The following is a 14,473-nucleotide window of genomic DNA, read 5'->3' on the forward strand; positions in this document are numbered from 1 at the left end:
ACAGGGGCATCAACACTTCCTTTCTTCTGCTGATCACACCTCTCTCTATACAGCCTAGCAACCTTCTTGCTACGGCCACCGCCTTGTCACACTGTTTCGTCGCCTTCAGATCCTCGGATACAATCACCCCAAGATCCCTCTCCCTCTCAGTACCTATCAGACTCTCACCGCCTAACACATAAGTCTCTCTTGGGTTTCTACTCCCTAAGTGCATCACTTTGCATTTCTTCGCATTGAATTTTAATTGCCAAACCTTAGACCATTCTTCTAGCTTCCTCAGATCCTTTTTCATGCTTTCCACTCCCTCCCGGGTGTCCACTCTGTTACAAATCTTAGTATCATCCGCAAATAGGCAAACTTTACCTTCTAACTCTACGGCAATGTCACTCACAAATATATTGAACAGAATCGGCCCCAGCACCGATCCCTGAGGCACTCCACTACTCACCTTTCCCTCCTCCGAGCGAACTCCATTTACCACCACCCTCTGTCGTCTGTCCGTCAACCAGTTCCTAATCCAGTTCACCACTTCGGGACCTATCTTCAGCCCATCGAGTTTATTTAAGAGCCTCCTGTGGGGAACCGTGTCAAAAGCTTTGCTAAAATCTAAGTAGATTACGTCTATAGCATGTCAATGATTCAGTTCTCCAGTTACCCAATCAAAGAACTCGATGAGATTCGTTTGGCACGATTTCCCTCTGGTAAAACCATGTTGTCTCGGATCTTGCAACTTATTGGCTTCCAGGAAATTCACTATCCTTTCCTTCAGCATCGCTTCCATTACTTTTCCAATAACTGAAGTGAGGCTTACCAGCCTGTAGTTTCCAGCTTCTTCCCTATCACCACTTTTGTGAAGAGGGACCACATCCGCCATTCTCCAATCCCTTGGAACCTCTCCCGTCTCCAAGGATTTATTAAACAAATCTTTAAGAGGACCCGCCAGAACCTCTCTGAGCTCCCTCAATATTCTGGGGTGGATCCCGTCCGGTCCCATGGCTTTGTCCACCTTTAGCTTTCCAAGTTGTTGATAAGTGTGGTAGCCGTGTTAGTCCACTCTTAAGGTTATCAATAGAAATCAAACAAAATAAAACATGGATAAGATGATACCTTTTTTATTGGACATAACTTAATACATTTCTTGATTAGCTTTCGAAGGTTGCCCTTCTTCGTCAGATCGGAAATAAGCAAATGTGCTAGCTGACAGTGTATATAAGTGAAAACATTCAAGCATTACTATGACAGTCTGACAGGGTGGGAGGATGGGGGTGGGTCGGAGGTATGCATGGGGACATCAAAGCATATCATTGATATTCTAACAGGATGGGTGTGGGTAGGTGAGGGGAGGGTGATCAACAGAGATATACAGCTTTATGGTTTATAATGGGTTAGGAACCCCAGGTCCTTGTTAAGTCCTTTCTGTTGGGTGTTAAAATATTCAATCATTCTGACTTCAAAGGTCTTGCGTTCTTGTATGGTTTTAAAGTTACCTTTCAGTATTCTCACTGTGAAATCACTGGTACAGTGTTCTGGTTCTGTGAAGTGCTGTCCCACCGGGGTGGGGGCCCTACTGGCTGTATTGTTCATGTGATGTCTATGTAAATCTGCTACAGTACAAGGAGAAAAAATCCACAGACAGATTTCCCCTTGTAGTGACATACAATCCAGAGCTGGAAAAACTGAGGATAATCATAAGAGATCTACAACCTATACTCCAGGAGGATGAATTACTGAAAGAGATATTCCCATCCCCACCAGTACTGGCCTTCCGACAACCACCCAACTTAAAACACAAGCTATCAGAAGTAACTTCCATCACAGACTGAAAAGGAACAGAAGGGCACACGTCCCTGTAATTTATCCAGTTGCAAACTATGCCAAAATATTTCACAGGACCCCACAGTTACCCACAAAGGAAAGATATTCAACATAAAGGGATCTTTCACTTGCTCATCTTCCAATGTGGTATATATCATTCAGTGTAAAAAATGTAACGAAGGATGCTATATTAGAGAAACAGGCCAGATGCTTAAGACAAGATTCAATTTACATAGACATCACATGAACAATACAGCCAGTAGGGCCCCCACCCCGGTGGGACAGCACTTCACAGAACCAGGACACTGTACCAGTGATTTCACAGTGAGAATACTAAAAGGTAACTTTAAAACCATACAAGAACGTAAGACCTTTGAAGTCAGAATGATTGAATATTTTAACACCCAACAGAAAGGACTTAACACGGACCTGGGGTTCCTAGCCCATTATAAACCATAAAGCTGTATATCTCTGTTGATCACCCTCCCCTCACCTACCCACACCCATCCTGTTAGAATATCAATGATATGCTTTGATGTCCCCATGCATACCTCCGACCCACCCCCATCCTCCCACCCTGTCAGGCTGTCATAGTAATGCTTGAATGTTTTCACTTATATACACTGTCAGCACATTTGCTTATTTCTGATCTGACAAAGAAGGGCAACCTTCGAAAGCTAATCAAGAAATGTATTAAGTTATGTCCAATAAAAAAGGTATCATCTTATCCATGTTTTATTTTGTTTGATTTCTATTGATAACAAGTTGTTGATACACACTCTCCTCCGTGAACGGTAGTGCTCTCTCCCACTCCATTCTCAGGTGTACTTTTGCCAGTCCTCTTGGTCCTTCTCCAGGATTTTCTTCTGTGAAAACAGAACAAAAGTAGTCTATTTAGCAAATTGGATTGTACCACAAGGTTGTGCTTTCTTCTATAAAGCAGACTATAGATACTCTGTGAAGTGTAAACTTTTTCTCAGAACCTCCTTGACACTAGAAGAATTTCAAACCCTAATGACTAGCAGAATAAAGCATGAAATGCATGTAGTTTTCAGCCTATGACTTGTTTGCTACAGCACTCAGAACTCTGACCTGACTATTAATTCCCATGATGAGACTTATCTAAGAACCTCTAGCCTTAGAGAAAATGTGTGCAGGACAGGCTTACTGACTTGCTCTATAAAGGAAAGGATATTTATGGTGACAATTAAATGTTTGAGAATTTCTGGGCACTTTACAAAGTTTTTTTTCTATCTTTGCTCTGTTTTCTACATGATCTAGGAATTGTTATTGGAATGTTGTCCAGATAACATATTTCCTACTATGCAAGCAATTTCTGCACCCTTCTGAACCCAGATAATGAATGCACCAAATTTTGCAGGTATAGAAAAGGAATGCTTGATTAAGACAGCTGGATTTTTGCTGGGTAACAAAGGAGAGAGCCAGCTTTCATATCCAGATCCCAAAGAACCTGCCTTTAGAAGAAGGGCTTAGATGTATCACAAGATGATACCCCCTTTCAATTCTGAGAACTGAGTTTGAAGGATTGTCTGAAGGATATATAGATTGAACTTTTAATAATCCTTACAAATTTGTGCTGTTCCAAAACCATTCATGCCTTCACCCCAGTGGCGTAGCCAAGGATGGGCCCGGCCCAGGCCCACCCACTTTGGGTTCAGGCTCACCCAGTAGCAGCACACCTATGATGTGGTTGGCAAGGATTCCCAAGTCTCAACAGCTGAAAACTCCCAACAACTGTCCCTTCTGCATACCTTGTAAATAGCAGATCTTCGCCTGCAGCAAGGAGCAGCTGATACATACTGCTCGAACCGGCCCCACAGCCTTCCCTCTGACGTGTTCCCACTTATGCGAAAACAGGAAGTTGCATCAGTGGGAAGGCTGTGTGGCCAACATGAGCAGTGCGTATTAGTTGCTGCTCGCTGCCAGTGGAAAAATATTATTTAAAAGGTATGCAGGAGAAGGGGATATTTAAGAGACAATATGGCATGCAGGTGAAAACCACCTGTGGGATGGGGCAGAGTTCTTCTGCCCACTCATCTTGGGCCCAGGCCCACCCAAAATTGTGTGTCTGCCTACCCCCCTGCTTCACCCCACAAGAATTTGAGATTGGAAATCTACTTCCTCACAGTGGCCTATATTGTCAAACCTGTCAGGTTTCTTACTCGAGATACATCGTATCCAAGAAACTGAAATCAAATCCATCCATTGAAGACCAGTGGGGCATGATAAAGAAAACGGTCAAGATGGCTTCATTTCCTTTTCTAAAGTAAGGATGCTGGGTATGTTCTGTGGAACTCATGGAGGTTTACATTGGCATAGAGATGCATCCCAATAATAGGAAGTATGTCAGATTAATTGTAGGTGCACAGCATTTCCAAAATAGTGATTTGCCATTTACTATTACATTATTTCTTTAAGTATTTATAAAACGCTTGGTAATAAATGTAGTTTTATCAGCATCTAGCTACACTGTTCTGCACAGGTGGATGTTATAATCTCTCACCAGCAGCAGATGGAGGTAGAGAAACAATTAAGTTTTACCAGTGACTTCACCAATATTAGCTGGTGGTGTACTGTGCTGTTTGGTGCTCGTGGTCCCTGGCCTTGCTCCCCGCTCTGCTGGCTGAAGCCAGTGCAGCGTTGTTGAGCCTAAGGGCTGATCCCAGGTTGTCCAGTCTCTGGACTGGACCTGGTTGAGTGCAGAGCTTTGCTCCACTGCCCCCAGTTGCATTTCTTAGCATCTACTGGATGAGGCTTGTGGCTGGGTCTTGCAGGACTCTGCCCAAGGGGTGCGGGTCCCCATCTCCCCACCCCTCTATGTCTAGTTACTCTGTTAGGGTGTATTCCCCACTGGGCTCCCCTGCGTCTCCCAGACATTTAAAGAAAAATTCCAGATTGAGTTTCCTCGCGTCTGCCCAGTGTGCTGCCGCGGCTAAGAAAGTGCACAGAATGTTGAGTATTATTAGGAAAGGGATGGAAAACAAACAAGAGGATATTATAATGCCGTTGTATCGCTCCATGGTGCGACCGCATCTCGAGTATTGTGTCCAATTCTGATCGCCGCATCTCAAAAAAGATATAAAGGAATTAGAAAAGGTGCAGAGAAAGGTGACGAAAATGATAAAGGGAATGGAACGACTTCCCTATGAGGAAAGGCTGAGAAGGTTAGGGCTCTTCAGCTTGGAGAAAAGGCGGCTGAGGGGTGAGAGGGGTGATATGATAGAAGTCTACAAGATAATGAGCGGAGTAGAGCGGACAGATGTGAAGCGTTTGTTTACACTTTCAAACAACAACAAAACCAGGGGACACAAGATGAAGCTAGAATATGGTAGATTTAAAACAAATAGGAGAGGTTTTTTTTACTCAGCGTGTAGTTAGACTCTGGAACTTGTTGCCTGAGAATGTAGTGACAGCAGCTGGCCTTATAGAATTTAAAGGGGGTTTGGACAGATTCCTGAGGGAAAAGTCCATTGAACATTATTAATTTTTTTTTTTTTTTTTTGGGGGGGGGGGGGGGGGGGGGGTGCCGGTTTCTTGAAGCCTGGATTGGCCACTGTTGGAGACAGGATGCTGGGCTTGATGGACCCTTGGTCTTTTCCCAGTATGGCGGTGCTTATGTACTTATGCAGGAAATAAAATTTTTGCCAAAAAAAAAGCACACAGAGAGTGCACCTGACAGAGCAGAGGAGGAGTGGGGTTTGCCAGAGACGCTAGGCCCTGGGCTTGAGCAGCAGGGCAGGCCTGTAAGCAACTAGCCACGTGGTCAGGCAGGCCTGCTGGCAGACGCTGTAGTATCTGTCAGTGTTTGCAGATTCGGGCATCTGCCTGTCTGTCCCTCCTGCAGTGGGTCATTTCCAACTAAAGAAATAGCCCCAGGGGGAGGGCCGGGAGCCACCAGAGCTTCTTCTCTTTCTTCCAGCGCCGGGGCATTGGGGCCAGTAGCCATGTTGTCGTAACTTGATTTTTTATTTTGCTTCGGGTTTACAGCAGCAAGAATGCCATATAGTCCCCATCAAGGCTTGAGAGAGTGGGATGGCCCTTTCCTTCCCTCCGACCTTGGATCCACTTGTGGGGAAGGTTCCTCGGGAGCATTGTGTTTTGGTTTTTTTTGCTCCAAAGCTTGGCACCTGAGGGGGATTCACACTTGGAGGGTCTTGCCTGTCCTCAGAAGCCTTTCCCACTTCCTAATGCTCTCACCTGCAGGTTGCTGGCAGTCTAGAAGCCCCCAATTGAGGGGCCCAGACTCTTTTGCCCCTGCGCAAGGGGAGAAGTTTTGGGCCTACCCTAAGGTGTATGCTTTCTTCTCGGCTATCTCTCGAGCAACCACTGTTCTGATCAGAGCAGCTTTGCCCTTCAGGAGTTCTGCAGCAGCAGGTGGTGCAGCACTTGCTCTTGGCCCTGTGGTAGGAGTGTCATGTCCTAGCAGCCATTTGTTGCAGCTCAGGGATGCTTATCTTGCTGCACTGTCAGCAGCAGCTGCTGAAGTCCCTGGAGGGTCCCTCCATCCTCCCCCTCTCCCCCAGAGTCTAGGGCAGCCTTCTTGGCAGATGTCCTTTATGATTTGGTCCGCCAGGCTTCTTGGTCAGTGTCATTGGCTGTGATGGGCTGATGCTGGCTGTGGTCCGCCAGTGGCTGGTAGATGCTACCTCCCAGATGCTCTTCATTCAGCTGCCTTTTCAAGCGCATTTGGGGGAAAGCTTGGCCCCTTTGTCTCCCTGAACTGAGGCAAACAAATTGGCAGCAGTCTCCCACTTACAGAGCTCTAGATTGGCCTCACAGATTGTGGTACGGAGATCTCATGCGCCTGTTGGAGGGCCACCCTCTCCCATTGCCTAGAGGTCTGGGGCCTTCTCTGGAAAGTCTGGTAGAAATGAAATATCCAGATCTCTTCTGATTTATGGTTTGGCCCTTGAGAAGGCGGCACATAGAGAAGCATGGTTTTTCTCCCACAGTGGTTTCTGTGCTGCTGTGCTCTTCAGTGTGTTCAATGCCCCTGGCCTATGTCAATTTTTTAGACATGGTGTGTAGGACAGTCATTGCCCCCTTGGATAGCTCAGGTCCCTGATATTCTGGGATTCTTTCAGTAAGGCCTGGACCAGAGTTTGGTGTTGTACCCCCTGAGGATCCAGGTAGCTGCTCTTTCCTGTTTTTGGGGTGAAGCGAAGGTCTCCTCCCTGGCTGTGCATGGGGAAGTGGCCTGTTGTCTAAGAGGCATGGCACTTTTGCACCCCCCTCCTCCCACCCAAAAGGTCCCTCTTCCCTCATAGGACCTCAATCTGGTTCTCCGATTGCTGGCCAACGCTCCGCTTGAGCCTCTCCGGTTGACTTCCATTAAGGACCTCATTCTCGAATTAGTTACTTTGGCTCAAAGAGTCTCTGAGCAACAGGTTCTGTCTTGTATGGACCCGTATCTCTCCCTTTTGGATGACTCTGTTCCCCTTCGCATGGTCCCTTCCTTTCTTCTGTGTGAATCCAGAAGCTTGCCCTCCTTTGTGGCAGAAGGCACTGCTCCTGCAGACCTGAAGAAGGCAAATGATTTTCGCCCCTCTGATTACATCTTCTTTTTTTTTTTTTTGGCATGACCCTAGGAGGGGCCAGGTGGCCTCTTAAGGTCTCCATCACAAGGTGTCTATCGAGACTGCCTACATGAGCTCAGGCCACTTCCTGGACAGAGGTCTGGGCTCTGTGGCTCCAGAAGAGATTTATAGAGCGGTAACGTGGTTGTTGTATCATTCATTTGTCAAACACCACACATTGAACATGTCATCAGGGTCCATTTGGACTGACAGAGCCGTCTTTCAGGGAATCTTGTCTTCCCCCACCCAGTAAATCTGCTTTGGTACATCTTACTTGTGCAGAACAGTGTAACTAGATGCCAAGGAAAGAGAAATTGTGTCTTAACTGATAATTTTCTTTCCTTTAGTCAGCTGCAACCCAGCCTCAGAAGACTTAGGCCTGGGACTCTGTGTGTGTTCTGCACTTCTTCTTACAACATGTAAAGTGAAGTTGCACATATCACAGTTTGCAGCAATTCAGGTTTCCAGTGAGATTGCTATATCCTGTAGTATGCAGGTAGTGAGTGCCACTCTGATCATTGCGAGTTCCACTTTGTGGTGTTATGTTCACCTGCTGTTTATTGCAGCTGCTGTGGTTGATGGGTCATGGGTGTGTTACAAAAAGAGACAACCTGCTGCTTTGACAGATACATCCTGGATCTTTCTAGATAGCAGCGCCAGCTAATACCGGTGAGGTTATTGGTAAAACTCTTTGTTTATTTCTCTACTTCCATCTGCTGGTGGAAGAGAATAATACCCACTCGTGCAAAACAGTGTAGCTGACTAAAGGAATGAAAATGATCAGGTAAGACATAATCTATATATATAAAAGGCAACCTCAACGTTCTGAAGCCTCCACGGAAGTTGAGGCGCCCGAGATATCCGGTGTGCCCTGGAGTGTCTGCACCGCCTTCGCGTCAAAACGTCATGACGTCGAGGGCGGAGCTATTGACACTCGAGGCCCGACGGAGCTATTGACACTCGAGGGCCGAAACGGCCCACAGCGAACAAGGCAAGTAGCTTCGAGGGACGGAGGGAGGGGGGCCCCTTGCTAGCGCCCGTTTCATTCCGCTCAGAAACGGGCATTTTTTCCTAGTTTCTCCATATTTGCCCATGCCAGAAAGGCATACTTGTTGCTGCTTCATTGATTGCCAATAAAAAGCACATCTCATACAGGGGCAAAGAGACCATTGCATATCCATATTCAGGTATTTGTATCATTAGGGATCATGGTTAATTTTTCCAAGCCCCTTCTCTAGTTATCATTTTAATTAGAAACATAGAAGTCAATTTCAGTGGTCTGTGTACGTTTTGAATTACTTGGATTTGCTGCTGAAAATCCACAAAAAACTTTAAATGGTAACTTGTGTTATACCAGCTGTTCCTCTGCTTGTACTGAAGTGTACAAATTATCCATTTAGTGGCTGAATTTTGTCACTGAATAAATAACTTGAAGCTCTGCCTCTTATCCTGCCCTGATTTATTATTTTTTTTTAAATCAAATGTCTGCCTGTTTAGTAATTCAGTGGTCAGAATTTTGTAATAAGTCCTGCAAATATATATATATATATATATATATATATATATATATATATATATATATATATATATATATATATATATATATATATAATAATTTGCTCCTGCAATGTTCCAATGTCTCTCACTGCGTTCGTAACCATCTCCTGACGTCACTCTCCTGCAGTAGAAGCCTGCTTGCCTGACGTCAGAAGATGGTTACGAACACAGTGAGAGACATTGGAACGGAGCCGCTTTAGCTCTCGATTCCCCCCCCCCCCCCCCCCCCCCGAGGTCGCCGCTCCCACCCCTCCGTCTGCCACCTCCCTCCTAGTTCCAAGGTTGTCATCCCTCTCTCCAAGTTCCAGGGTCGTCGTCCCTCCCTCCCTCCCTCCCAGTTCCAGGCCCCCTCCCTCCGAATTGTAAAAGTCATCTTGACTTACCTCTTCGGGGTTACGGCAGCAGCGGTACAAAGCGTGCAGGCTTTGCCCTTCTCTCTCTCTCAGCTCTGGTCCCGCCCTCATTTCCTGTTTCTGCAAGGGCGGGACCAGAGCTGAGAGAGAGAGAAGGGCCGAGCTTGCACGCTTTGTATCGCTGCTGCCGGCCGCCGTAACCCCAAAGAGGTAAGTCAAGATGACTTTTACAATTCAGAGGGAGGGGCCTGGAACTGGAAGGGAGGGAGGGACGACAACCCTGGAACTCGGAGGGAGGGAGGGGGGACCCTGGAACTGGGAGGGAGGACCCTGAAACTCGGAGGAAGGAGGGGGGATGACCCTGGAACTCGGAGGGAGGGAGGGGTCGAACCTGGAACTCAGGGGGAGGGAAAGGAGAGAGAGGGGAGGGAGGGAGCGGGGCCTGGAACTCGGAGGGAGGTAGAGGGGGGATGGGGGAGAGGGAGGGGGACGAGAGGGATGCACAACCTGTAAAAAAAAAAAAAAAAAAATTCAGGCTCCCCCAATCATTTTGAAAAGTTGACTCCTGTGCCCTCCATTTCCGGCCACTGCTGCTTCTCCTGTTGAGCAGCAGCAGCCGCAACAACAAAAAAAAGGAGCTAACAAACAAAACAAAATGTCATGCATCACATTAGTCATAAAACAATCTGAGAAATTATTCATTAGCATCACAGGAAATATCTAAAACTTCCATTAAAAACATTCATGGCAAAATGAGATTACCTTGTTAGCCCGTTTCATTTTTTTTTTTTTTTTTTGCTAATTTTTATTGACAAGAGCAATGCTTACAAACATCGTCCAACATAAACACAGTGTTAATTATTACATACCATCACCATCAATGTATTTACCTCCCGACGGTAACAACACCCATAATACTACATTCACAAAGGCATATGAACCCGAATCTTGCTTCATTAGGGACACAGTTGTTGGCTGAAATGCTCAGGGGTGCAAAACCCGACTCAGCCCCCATGTAGTTGCCTCTGACATCACTTGTCCCTCTCCTCCTGCAGAGATACATGAAAGCATTCCCTCTTGTACTTATTTTCATTTTATTCTCCCCTTCCTCCCCCCCCCCCTTCCCTCCCAGCACACCTTTCCCATTCCCTGCCCCCCACCCCCCCCCCCCCCCAACTGGCATGCTGCTGCTATATGATATCTGACTTCCCCCTCACTTCTTCACAACTAAGGATTCTGTGTTTTTCCCATGTTTTCTTGAATTCTGTTACCATTTTTGTCTCTCTTACCTCCACTAGAGAGCCATTTCATACGTTAGCCACCTTTTCAGTGAAGAAATATTGTCTAATGATGTCCCTTGTTCCATGACTTCTTGTGCATTATTTATATCTTTAAGGTGTGTGTTTGGCCTTTATCTTGAATGAAAGAAGTGAATCTAGGTGCTTTTAACTAATTAATCTTACCTACTGCTTTTCAGGGGGAAATATGAACTTTGTTGATAAAGCCTGTCTAGTAACATACATAATCAATTTTTTCTACAGTAGTGTGTTGTATGATAAAATGTCTATACTTTAAGGTAGACATGATTTCCACAACATGAAATAGGCTCCAGGTCAGTAGAGATCTCATTCACATACAGTATGTATGCCATAACAGCTCATAGGTGGAGAATGATGTTGTTTCATCATGCAAAAGAGGAGACGGAGTTTATTCTTTATTTTCTAATCTGTATGCAATATATAAAATGGATATATTCATCCATTACCCAGATTATTCATTAAATGTTTATATCACATTGACTGTTTATATGTTACTGAGCAATGTTAACATAAAATAAGAATATAATTTCAGTCATACTACATATGCCTACTTGATTGTAACATGGTAGATATGTATCAATAAGACTCACCAAAAATGAAATATATAAGGTGTGTTCCGCGGCAAAGGCAGCCTTGGAATTCTCAGAGGATATGGCGGGGACAGCTGGTCCTCACACAGAATATTTGGCACTCTAGCTGCTGCCTTCCCACTCTGCAGTGCCTCCGTTGTCATCTGTGGTGGCCATATTGGATTTAGCTACTGCAGGGCAGGATGTGTCAGGGGTGCCTCAGTCTTCAGTGGGCCAGCGGGGCTGTGACTTTGGGCCTGGTTGGTACTGAATCTTCTTCTGAGGTGCCCTTCTCCCCTGAGTTTATCCAGCTGATACACCAGGCTTATTTAATGAAGCGTGCCCTACCTGCGACTGACCCCCAAAGTACTGTGCAGCAGCTGCAGCAGGACATTATGTCTAAACAGAGTAGTTTGGATACGGTCTCTCAGTTGGATCCAGTCTCTCCTCCTCCCCCTGGGCCCTCAGAGGGTGGAGTTTCTGCAGCTTCTTTGAAGTCAGAGGTCCTGGAGATGCTGGAGGAGGGGGAACTGGGTCCTGGGGAGCCTGATGATCCCAAGGCAGTCCACATGTTCCATAGGTAGGAATTGCCTTCCTTTTTCACTAAAGTCTTGGAGGAGATGCACATCTCCCTTCCTGCCACTCAGTCAACAGCCGCATCTAATCCTTTGATGGCCAGTACTAAGAAGCCTCCCAAGTCTTTTCCTGTCCATGAGGCTATGCAGAAATTGATTTCTGCCAAATGGTCTACCAGCCTTAAGGTGGCTAAGGTTATGTCCTGCCTCTACCTCATTTCGACAGTGAGGCAAGGCAAACTGAGATTGCCTAAGGTGACAAGGAAGACCACTCTTCCGGTGGAGGGCGGTGTTGCTCTGAAGGATGTCCAAGATAGGAAGCTAGAATTGACCTTGAAGCTTTCTTTCTTTCGATGTTTTGGCTCTCTCTTTACAATCTAATATTTCTAGTTTGTATGCCACCAGGGTATGCCTCGCATGGATATAGCGTGGGGTGGTCTCTGTGTCTGATGCTGGCAGTTTAGTCAACCTAGATTTCCTGGCTGTGGAGTCAGGCTTAGTTTATTTAGCAGATGTGCTATATGTTTTGATTAGAACCTCGTCCAAGCAGGTGACGTTGGCAGTTATTCACCAGATTACCCTTTCGAGGTAGGCTTCTATTTGGTGAGGAACTTAGAGAAGTTTTAGTGGCTCTGCTGGCTGAACTTTTCAATGCTTTTCTAGAGTTGGGAGTGGTCCTGGAGGACTGGAGAAGAACAGATGTGGTCCTTCTCCACAAAAACAGAAGTGAAGAAGAGTTTGGGAACTACAGGCCAGTAAGTCTGGCCTCTGTGGTAAGTAAATCAATGGAAACACTTTTAAAACAGAGAATAATAAAGTTTTTGGAATACAATAGATTACAGGACCAGAAGTGTGTTTTCACTAGAGGCAGGTCTTTTTTTTTTTTTTTTATAATTTTTTATTAAACAACCATGTTAACATCACTTTGGAGCAAGTAGCTCCCATAACATTCCAAATTACAATTAGCCAAACAATTTCCATAAATCATTTTTCTCCCCATACCTCTTCTAACCCGCTCACCCCCCTGCCCTCCCTCCCCCCACTCCCCCCTTGACCCCCCCTCTTCTTCCTCCTTTATGTTTTGGTTTAACCAACCCGCTACTCTGAGGTTCCTGCCATGATTACCTCCAGATGTATCCATTCTTCTGCAGTGGGGTTAAATCTCCCTCTACGTCTATCTGTCATCTTTTCCATGGCTACCACCATCTTAAGTTTCTCTACCCAGTCTTTCCCCGTGGGACCCCTTGTTTGTTTCCATTTTATAGCCACAATCGTTTTCACCGCTGCCAAACCCATACGTTTAATTCTACATTGCCATTTTTCCCCCTCCTGTTTCCCCATCCCAGTAAACACCACTTGGGATCACAAGGGAACATGCTACCCACTGCCTTTGTTAATAACCCTTTTACTTCTCCCCAGAATACCTGCAATACCGGGCATTCCCACCATACATGAAAATATGTTCCCTTCCCCTTCTCGCATCAACAATTATCTGATACACTCGGGTACATTGCTTTTATTTTAGGCGTATAATACCATCTACTTAGTATCTTGTATGCATTCTCTTTGATGAGAACACATATGGAGGCTTTTTTAACCTCCAGGCAGACTCTCCTCCATTCAGCTTCAGTAAGCTGTGTATCCAGGTCCTTTCCCAAGCCTTCATAAATGATACTTTTACAAAATCCCGTCCCTTAATGTAGTCATAGAGTTTGGAAATCCCTTTACCCCCTCAGATCTATGCCCCCCCCCCATAGATTTTCAAACTTTTCATTTGTAACTGGGCCGTCCTTCAACCTTTTCTCTTTCATGATATAATCTTTCACCTTTAGGTATGCATTTATGTCTGTCTCAGGCAAATCATAAGCTTTGCTTAGCCCCTCAAAGCTTCTGATTGAACCATTCTCCAAGAACTCCCTAAATCGAATCAGTCCCTTTTGAAACCATGTGAGAAACATCTGATTTCTCCCCCCCCCCCCCCCCCCCCTCCTGGAAATCCTGGTTCCTGAGTTATCCATGCATATGTGGATCTATTCTGGGTTCCCCGTAGCCTCTTCTTAAGGGCTCCCCATAGCGTCAACAGGTGGGACACAAATGGATTCAGGGACATCTTATAATTAACTTCAGGACTAGAGCCCCATAGAAAAGCATCCAGCCTCCCCCCCGGACAAATATCTGTTCTAATCTAGTTATCGGTGATAGGTCCACTTTGCTCCACATCCCAATCTGTTTCAGCTGAGCTGCCCAATAATACCAGATTATATTTGGCATGCCCCTTTCCCCTTGATCCACAGCCCTCCATAAGATTTTCCGGGACAATCGGGCCTGATGCCCTCCCCAAACAAATCCACCCAGTTCTGTTTGTATTTTTCATAGCTCCCCCTTAGGGACTGGGATAGGCAGAGTCTGGAACAAAAACAATAGCCTTGGCAAAATGTTCATCTTTATCACAGCTATCCGTCCCCACCATGAGAGCCAGCCTAACTTCCACCTGCTTAAATCCTTTCGTATTGCTCGGAGAAGGGGGACGTAGTTCAGCAAATATAAGCTATTAAGATCTCGCGGAATACATATGCCCAAATACTGGAAGCTAGTAGCTGCCACCCGAAACACAAAATTCCTTCCCATCTGTTCCAGTTCTTGATCTGATATCGTAATCCCCATTATTTTGGATTTGTCTAAGTTCAC

The 14,473-nt window shown here is 45.7% G+C and overlaps 1 protein-coding gene across 7 annotated transcripts in view; it reads left to right on the plus strand.

Annotated features, from left to right (window-relative positions):
* The window catches only part of FAM110B (family with sequence similarity 110 member B), a 200,553-nt gene that overhangs the window by 97,280 nt on the left and 88,800 nt on the right, over positions 1-14,473 (plus strand). The window contains exon 3 of one of the 7 annotated variants that reach the window (XM_030214703.1): positions 12,449-12,558. The exons of the other annotated variants lie outside the window; for them this stretch is intronic. The gene's annotated coding sequence lies outside the window, so the exon portion shown is untranslated. The remainder of the gene's footprint in view (positions 1-12,448; positions 12,559-14,473) is intronic. 7 annotated transcript variants of the gene reach the window in all.

Source organism: Microcaecilia unicolor, chromosome 1 (assembly GCF_901765095.1).
Source record: "Microcaecilia unicolor chromosome 1, aMicUni1.1, whole genome shotgun sequence".
Taxonomy (NCBI): domain Eukaryota; kingdom Metazoa; phylum Chordata; class Amphibia; order Gymnophiona; family Siphonopidae; genus Microcaecilia; species Microcaecilia unicolor.